Source organism: Chiloscyllium punctatum, chromosome 23 (assembly GCF_047496795.1).
Source record: "Chiloscyllium punctatum isolate Juve2018m chromosome 23, sChiPun1.3, whole genome shotgun sequence".
In the NCBI taxonomy this organism is placed as follows: domain Eukaryota; kingdom Metazoa; phylum Chordata; class Chondrichthyes; order Orectolobiformes; family Hemiscylliidae; genus Chiloscyllium; species Chiloscyllium punctatum.
Window position 1 is genome coordinate 4,032,422 of NC_092761.1, and position 8,692 is coordinate 4,041,113.

General features: G+C 43.7%; 1 non-coding gene across 1 annotated transcript; it reads right to left on the reverse strand.

The window, feature by feature from the left end:
• Nucleotides 1-8,315: 8,315 nt before the first annotated feature.
• trnah-gug (transfer RNA histidin (anticodon GUG)) lies at nt 8,316-8,387 on the reverse strand. The gene has a single exon. It is a non-coding gene; the product is annotated as a tRNA-His (tRNA).
• Between the last annotated feature and the right edge of the window lie 305 nt (nt 8,388-8,692).

The window sequence follows — 8,692 nt, forward strand, 5'->3', positions numbered from 1 at the left end:
CGAGTCGCATCTGATGGCTCTTGGAACTGCTGAGGGTTAATAATGCCCTTGTGGTATTATTACTGCATTGTTAATATGAATGTCCAGATATAATTCTGTGGACACGGGTTCAAACCCTGGCATGGCAGATGCTGAAATTTTATTTAAACAAATACCTAGAGTCGAATAATGATGTTGAATCAGTAGATCTGATTCACGAATGCCTGATAGGGAAGGAAACTTCCTTACCTATCTGGTCTGGCTGGTATGTGATTCCAGATCCATAATATCGTGGTTGATTCTGAACTAGGCATGAAAGAATAGCTTTTGTTAATCCCACTGATACTTTCCAAATCATTTATCGATCCAAATATCCTGTAAATATTGTAAATGTACTTTCATTCATCACTGCCTCAGGACGTGAATTGCACACATAAACCATCCTCTGTTAAAAAAAAGCCTCTCATGTCTTATTTTAAATCCCTCTTTTCACTTTATACATTTGCCCTCTCGTCTTGAAGTGGCCCTCCTTGGAGAAAAGACAGTTACAGTTAACTCCAGCCGAACTCTCAATAATTTATAAATTTCTATCAGGCCGCCTTTCAAACTCCAGTGCTCGAGTGAAAGTAGTCTCAGCCTATCCAGCCTTTCGTTATAACACAAACCTTCCCCACTAGCCATACGCTGGTATACCTGTTCTAAACCTACTCCAGCTGAATCATTTCCTTGCTATTACTGGGCGACAAGAACTGGACACAGTTTTCCAGAAGACGCATCACCCAATGTCCTATTCAACTTCAACATAACGTACCAACTCCTTCCCTCAAAGGACTGAGCAACGAAGGTAAGATGACATTTTTTTTAACTATTCTGTCTATGTATGAAGCAAATTAAAATGAATTGTGTACTTGCATTCCTGGCCTCCGGTTCCACAACACGATGCAATGCCGGTCATTAATTGTATAAGCACTACTAATATTTGATGTAGCAAAATGCAATACCTTCCATTTATCCAGATTGAACTTCATGTGACATTTTTCAGCCCAAAGATGCAATGGATTAAGATCCTTCTGGAACCTTATATCACCTTCTTTACAGTCTCCAATTCTGCTGTCCTCTGCAAGCTTATGAACCATGGCTTCTATGAGTTCTATTGTTTTCTCATACAGGTCAACGATTTATACTTATTTGTCTTGGCCATCATTTAGCTGTTTGCAAATCAGGTAACAATTAGTCATGTCGTTAACCATGAGGAAGAAAGCCATAGACTGCAGGGAGATTGGAAACAATTGGCAAGAAAATGTGCTGAAAGGAATTCAATCCAGTGAAGTGGGTGATAATGAATTTGGGGAGGAACAATAAGAAAAGTGTGAATACTGAGTGGTTTAAAGTAATAAAAGAGAAATTAGAGTAGACATTCACGAATGTTTGAAGGTGATTGGACAAGGGATCAAGTGGTCTCGATGTTCTTGACCGCAGGTGGGAATATAAATGCAGGGAAACGATGCTGGAACTTTAGCAACAGCCTATTCAAGATCAATAGACAGGGGAATCAAATGGACAGAAGTGCGTACTTCAGGTGCTGGAAATCAGAATCAAGATTAGAGTGGTGCTGAAGAAGCATAGCAGGTCAGGCAGCATCCGAGTTGCGGAAAAAAATAACGTTTCGGGCAAACGCCCTTCATCAGGAATAAAGCTGGGAGCCTCGAGGGTGGAGCGATAAACGGGAGGACTGGACGTGAAGAATTTAGCTGAGAGTGCAAGAGGTGGATAGAGATGGGTTAAAGGAGATAGGTCGGAGAAGAGGGTGGAGCGGATAGGTGGAAAGGAAGATAGACAGGTGGGACAGGTCAGTAGGATGGTGCCAAGATAGAAATTTGGAACTCGGATAAGGTGGCCGTGGGCAGATGAGGAAACTGGTGAAGACCACGTTGATACCCTGGGGTTGAGGGTCCCGAGGTGGAAGATCTGGCGTCTGGTGGTGAGGGAATGGCGGTGGAGGAGACCCAGGAACTGCATGTCCTTGGGAGAGTCGGGGACGTGGTAATTGATGGTTTTGGTCATGGGGCGTTGGAGTTGGATTTTGCGGGTTCCCTGGAAATGTTCTCTGAAGTGCTCTCCGAGAATGTGTCTGTTGGCCCCAATGTAGAGGAGACCGCATGGCGAGCAACAGATGCAATAAATGACATGTGTGGAAGTGCACAAGGATATTTGATGGATGTGGAAGGCTCACTGGAGCCTTGGAAGGATGTGAGAGGGAAGATGTGGGTGCAGGTTTTGCAATTCCTGTGATGGCAGGGGAAGGTGCCGTGTGGGGAGGGTGGGTTTTTGGAGGGCGTGAACTTGACTAGGTCGTCGTGGAGGAAAGAGTCTTTGTGAAAAGTGGATAGGGGTGGGGAGGGAAATATAAATTTCCCTGTCACTGCAGGAATTGCAAAACCTGCACCCACATCTACCTCCTCACCTCTGTCCAAGGCTCTAATGGAGGCTTCCACATCCATCAAAGTTTCTACTGCACTTCCACACATGCCATTTCTTGTATACGGTCCTCCCGATGCGGTCTCCTCTGAGTTGGAGAGAGGAGATGTGTTCTCACACAACACTTCAGAGAATATCTCCAAGATACCCGCAAGAATCAAACCCAGTGCCCCATGGCCAAACATTTCAACTCCTCCTCCCACTCTCCCGAGGCCATGAATGTCCTGGGCCTCCTGTATCGCCACTGCCTCACGACCCGATGCCTGGAGGAAGAAAGCCTCATCATCTGCCTCGGGACCCTTCAACACCATGGTATCAATTTGGACTTCACCCGTTGCCTCATTTCCCCTCCCGCTACCTTACCCCAGTTCCCACTTTCCAGCTCAACTCCGTCCGCCTGGCTTGTCCCACCTGTGCATCTTCATTCCCACCTATTCACTCCACCTACTTCTCTGACATATCATGTTCACCCCCCACCCGCATCCACTTACAGCACTCTCAGCTACCTTCTCCCCAGCCCCACCCCCTTCCCATTTATCTCTCCATCCCATGTGCTCCCAGTCTCATTTCTGATGAAGGTTTTTGATTGAAACGTTCATTTTTTCCTGCTCCTCAAATGCTGCCGGACCTGCTGTACTTCTCCAACACCACTCCAATCTTGAGGGGAGTCAGTTGATTGAGTGGATTTTCAGATATTTTCTATTGTTGACCACAGGCTGTGGATGATAGCAGAACTTTAGTAACCAACAGGTCAGGGAACAGCTAAAGGACTGAGCACAAGTCTGGTCACGGCATGAGTCAACATTTTTCTTAAAATTGTAAGATAAAAGATGGAAGGCTGGAGTATGCAACTTTGCCCATCAAGGCCGTTTCACTAATGAGTTTCTCACTGATTCCTTTCCAAGTCAGGGTGCTATGGGCCTTGGAGGGGAACTTGAAAACGGTGGCGTTTTGTTGCATCTTCCAACCTTGTCCTTATAGTCAGTACAGCTGTTGAGCTTTGAAGGTTGTCAAAAATGCCCGAATGACTTACTCCAGTGCATCTTATAGTTGGTGAACTCTGCTGCAATTGTGCCTTAGCGGTGAAGGGAATGAATATTGCAGGTGTTGAAGAGAGTACACTCAACTGACTGCATTGTCGTGGATGGTGTCCAGTTCCTTAAGTGTTATTGAAGTTACACCCATCTAGGCAAATGGAAAGAGTTATATTCCACGTCTCATTTGTGCCTTGCAAACGATGTAGGATTCACAGAACAAAGAGTTGAGTTTATAATCAAAAAATGTCTCAAGAGCATGTTATTGTTGTCAAAGTGTTTATGTAGCCAGTTTCTATAAGTTTTCTCCCCCGAAATAATAGCTCTGTGGACGATTACACGGGGTAATTTGTTTACAGTAAAGTTATTGAATGTCAATGAGATATGATTAAATTCTCATTTGTCAACGTGATCATTACTCTATTTCGTCCTTGTGTGGACCAATCTGATTCCAGTCACTGTCTGATTTCAAGATCCAATTGTCGTCTGTGCTTGAAATTTCAACCGTTTCTTCACATAAATGTCTCCACCTGCCTTAATAACATGTAAGGACGCTAAAGGGGACAGCAGAGATTAATGAACATGTTGTCAACACTGGAGAAAATGGAGCTTCGTGGAATGATTGGTTAGGCTGGGATTATTCTCCTTGAAACAAAGGAGAGGGAGGGGAGCTCTATAATCACATAGTAACATTTATAAACGTTCAATATTCATGGGATCTTGACAGGGTAGAGACGGGCAGGTGGTTCACCCTCTGGTATGAGGAGAGCACCAGAGAACATGAACTAAGAATTAGATATTGCCTATTTAATTCAGAAATGAGGAGTAATTTATTTGCTCAGGATCCAGTGAATCGGTGGAATTCCTTGCCGAAATTGTTGTTGAGGCTGAGTTGTTGTGTATTTTCAAACTGTGCCAGACAGATATTTAACCAGAAAGATTATGAAGCTTTGTCGTGGCAATGCTGGAGAATGGAGTTGAGGATTATCAGATCAGCCATGAGTTCGTTGAATGGTGGAGCAGACTCAATGGGCTGAATGGCCGACTTCCATTCGTACATCATTTGGTCTAACGCCCTAATTGATTGATACCTTTAGAATTCTGAGGGGATGGAATGAAGTAATAGAAAAGGTTTCTCAAACTGATCAGACAGATCAGGAACTAAGCTCATAATTTCATGACCAGGAAATGTGCTGTGACCTGGATACAACAAATGGCACTGGGCACGCCGACGATGGGTATGTGCAGATGTTGTGATTGCTAAAGAAAATTGGTGGGTCTAATATTGTTGCCAACTGGGTGATCACGCTGGATGATTGATCGCGGTATGATTCACATAGCAAAAGGTTGTGAAATAATGAAAAATTCGTTTCATTGGAAAAGTTTTCTGCGGTTCCAATTCAATTGACTGTTAAGAATACTGATCAGAACTTTGTGTGGAGTGTTACATTAAAATTCACAATCCCACTGGATAAACTATTGCACCTGATCTCTCCTTATTCGTACCCCTTTCATTCGATGTAAATTCATAGAACGTCAAGATGGAATGAAAGGAGAAAAGAAACGTTTGCACTCCTTTTCATTATCCCAATGTAACTTACAACAGAATCAAATTGCTTTATTTCGACTTTGATGAGGTATCGATTTATCACAAATCTCCGGTGCAATGAAGGGCAAGAGCAAGATTCTCCACGTTAAATGTTGCATTCAATTTTGCTCCGAATTTATTTCAGCTTAAAGAAAATACTGATGAGAAAAACAGAAGGTTGAACTACAAAACAAGATGGCAGTTTTGATGCTCAGTTACTTTGGCAGATTTCAATGGGTATCAAATGAACCCAACATCATGGCGATCGTCCTCCCATCTTTAAGGCATGGGATTAAAGCAGGAACTCGATCTCCAAGAGACGGGTCACTTCCTATTCATTATGGAATAGCTGTCCTAGACAATAGACAAAATCTGCTCAGTTCCATTTATAATGCTTCATGTGGAATATTAATAGAAATCTTTCAAAACTATGAGTTTTTTTTTGCTGAATCTTACTCAGCTGCAGACGTTTCCGATATTCCTTTGCACCTGAAGTCGTCCAAATTAGATATTGTTTCCTCGCACCTTCTAGCCCCTACACCCTCCTTTACACTTTTACCTGGCCACAGGCTATCTCTCACCTGTTGAAACTCACTGCTTCTGTGACTCTAAATGTGCCTTTCCAAATATTTTGGAAACGGATTGTCTGAGTGACAGAAATTCTACTCCCATTATGTCTTTGTCCTACATCGATGGTTTTGAAATCTTGACCTTCAGAAATTTATGAACTTGAAAGAGTCAATTTGTCACATATTTACTCTCTCCAAACCTCATATACTCTGGAAAACTTCCATTCGGTTTTCCTTGGTTTAGTTTCAAATTTTCCAAAACACAAATAAATAAAATTCCATCCCCACTAAATACCGTCAGCATCGTCTCCAATGTCTTAGCAGCCCAGTAAATGCTGGCAGTGTCCTCTCTGATTGAATCACAGATTCCCCCTACAACGCAGAAAGTACAGTTCAGCCAATCGAGTCTATAGGGAGACTCTGAACAGCATCTCAACCAGACCTAGCTCCCGTCTCTATCCCCGCAGCCCTCTGGCTTGTGATTTCAAATAAACCTGCTGGAATAAAACCTGGCATCGTGTGACTGCTGACCTTATCACCGCGTTACCCATGGCTAATTCACTAAACTTACTGAATTCACTCCCTGGACACATCAGCGCAATATAACATGGCCGATCCACCTAACCTACAGACTTAAGAGCAGTGTGAACCACTGAGCAAATGTACCATCACATTGACCACTATCTGTATCATGTGTAACGGCTTTACACACTGGCAACTCCGCCTAGTGAAAGCAAGCTGCGCCCACCAACCCGAATTCAATGCATCCAAACGCGGTTCTACGCTGTACAACCTCAGTCGTTCTGCTGGAAATGTTTCTGCACTCAGATCTGAATAGGTTTATTCTGTTTTCTTCCTCTGATTCCTGCTTTAAATAAACATATCAGTCAGGAACAACTCTATATAATGGTTTTCATTGCAACACAAACACAATGTGCAGTTTGCTGAAGTTACGTGTTTGCACTTTCACTGACACTCCGTCTCCCCAGGGGCTGCAGCCCTACCCCAATTGATTCAGACAGCACTGTCCTTCCTGTGATATGTCCCATCGAGAATGGAAGGCCAGCCATGAATAACCTTCACTGGGGAACAGAGCGACAGGTTTAAAACTTGACGATGCCCCCAGGGGAGAAATGAGCCCTGTGACGGGCGGGGACACTAACCACGATACTGTGGAGGACAACAACATCGAAGGAGGCCCTTCAGCCTGTTATGGCCTCACTTGTCAAACACAACTGCTTAACGACCTGAATCACGTTTTCCATCGTTTAGCCCATAATCTGACATGTTTTGGCATCGCAAATTAACATCTCAATTTTTTTTAAGGTTAGAATGATATCCGCTTCTCTGACCCTTTCCGCAAATCTACTCAAACCTTTCTGCCTTTTCCCGAAATCTCTTGGCCCCAGTGTTCGATCCCTCCATCAATAACAAAAGCTTCTTTCAGTCTATCCTATCCATATCCCTCAGTATTTAGTACATCTTAGTCATGTCTTTTCCAATCTCCTCTGCTTGGCGACAAACAACCCCAGTCTGTCCAATCTCTCCTCACAACTGAAACTCTTCAGCCCAGACAATATCCCAGTGAATCTCTCCTGCAACGTTCCCAGTGCGATCACATCCATGCAGTACTCTGAATTGCAGAACTGCACACAGTAATCTTGCTAGGGACGAATGAACTTTTTTTTATCTATTCTGTTACAGTATGAGGGCGTCGCTGGCTCAGCAGTATTGATTGGTATCCCTAATTGCACAGCGGGCAGTTGAGACTCAACCATATTGTCGTGAGTCTGGAGTCACATGGAGGCCGGAGCAGGTAAGAATGGCAGTTACATTCCTTAAATGACGTCAGATGGTTTTGTTTTTTTTTCAACAATTGAACATGGATATATAGGAGTTATAAGATTCGTAATTCCAGATATTTATTGAATCCCAATTCTACCACCGAGCATGGTCGGAGTCAAACACGGGTCCCTAGTGTCTGAATTAACAGTTCAGTGTTCAGTGGTAATAGCGCTTGGCCATTGCAGAAAAGCAGTGAAACTGATCTTATCCAATTAAGTCACTTTTCCCCGATACTGTTCTGTGCCATTTTTCTGACCTTGACCTCCCCAATAATATCTGGTCCATATCAGTAAAAGCTGCGATATGAGCATTGATCTCACAACAGTGGTAACCATTTGGATCAAATGATCTGCAGATCCCGATGGTCGGGTTAGGGCACGTTCACCCAGCAACAGTGACCCCAGCCACACAGACTGATCGGTATCAATCTGAGAGTCAGTGTTAGATTCTGCAATACCTTAGTGAAATAGGAAATGACTCCGCAAACACATGAGGAAAGAGCAGCGCTCCGAAAGCTAGTGCTTCCATTAAACCTGTAAGACCATAACCTGGTGTTGGGCCATTTTTGACTTTGTACTCCATAGTCCAACACCAGCATCTCCAAATTAACGAAATGCGGGTATGGGATGGAAAGTTCGGTTAGTGATCGTAGGAGGGAAGAAATCTCTGAGAACGGGTGGATTTGAATTCTGACATATGAAACACAGAGATGTGAGAGGGCAGAGCTTGAAGGGAAAAAAAATCACCTTGGAGGAAATCAAAATACTAGAACAACTGATTCATGTGGGCTTCACAGAAGACTGGGACACATAAAGCAATTACTGCCGTGACTCGGATTCGAACCGAGCTTACTGCGACCACAACGCAGAGTACTAACCACTATACGATCACGGCAGCCCACAGAGGAACACGCTAAGCGCATGCAATAAGTACAGTGTCATAAGAAATGTTAGGCAGCGCACCAAATGCACGATATCAGTGCTTAGCGAACAGTTGCAGATATGTGGGAACTCAGAATGGGCTGGCGGTTTAACATAGGTTCCCCCAGTGGCTGTGGTGATTCCATCATTAATGTGTTGAAGGCTGAGATCAATAGATTTCTACAAAACATCAAAGATTCCGGGGACAGTGCAGCTTTTGTTACCTGCACATCCACCAATAACATTTATTGTGTCCGTTGCACCCAGTGCAGTCTCTGG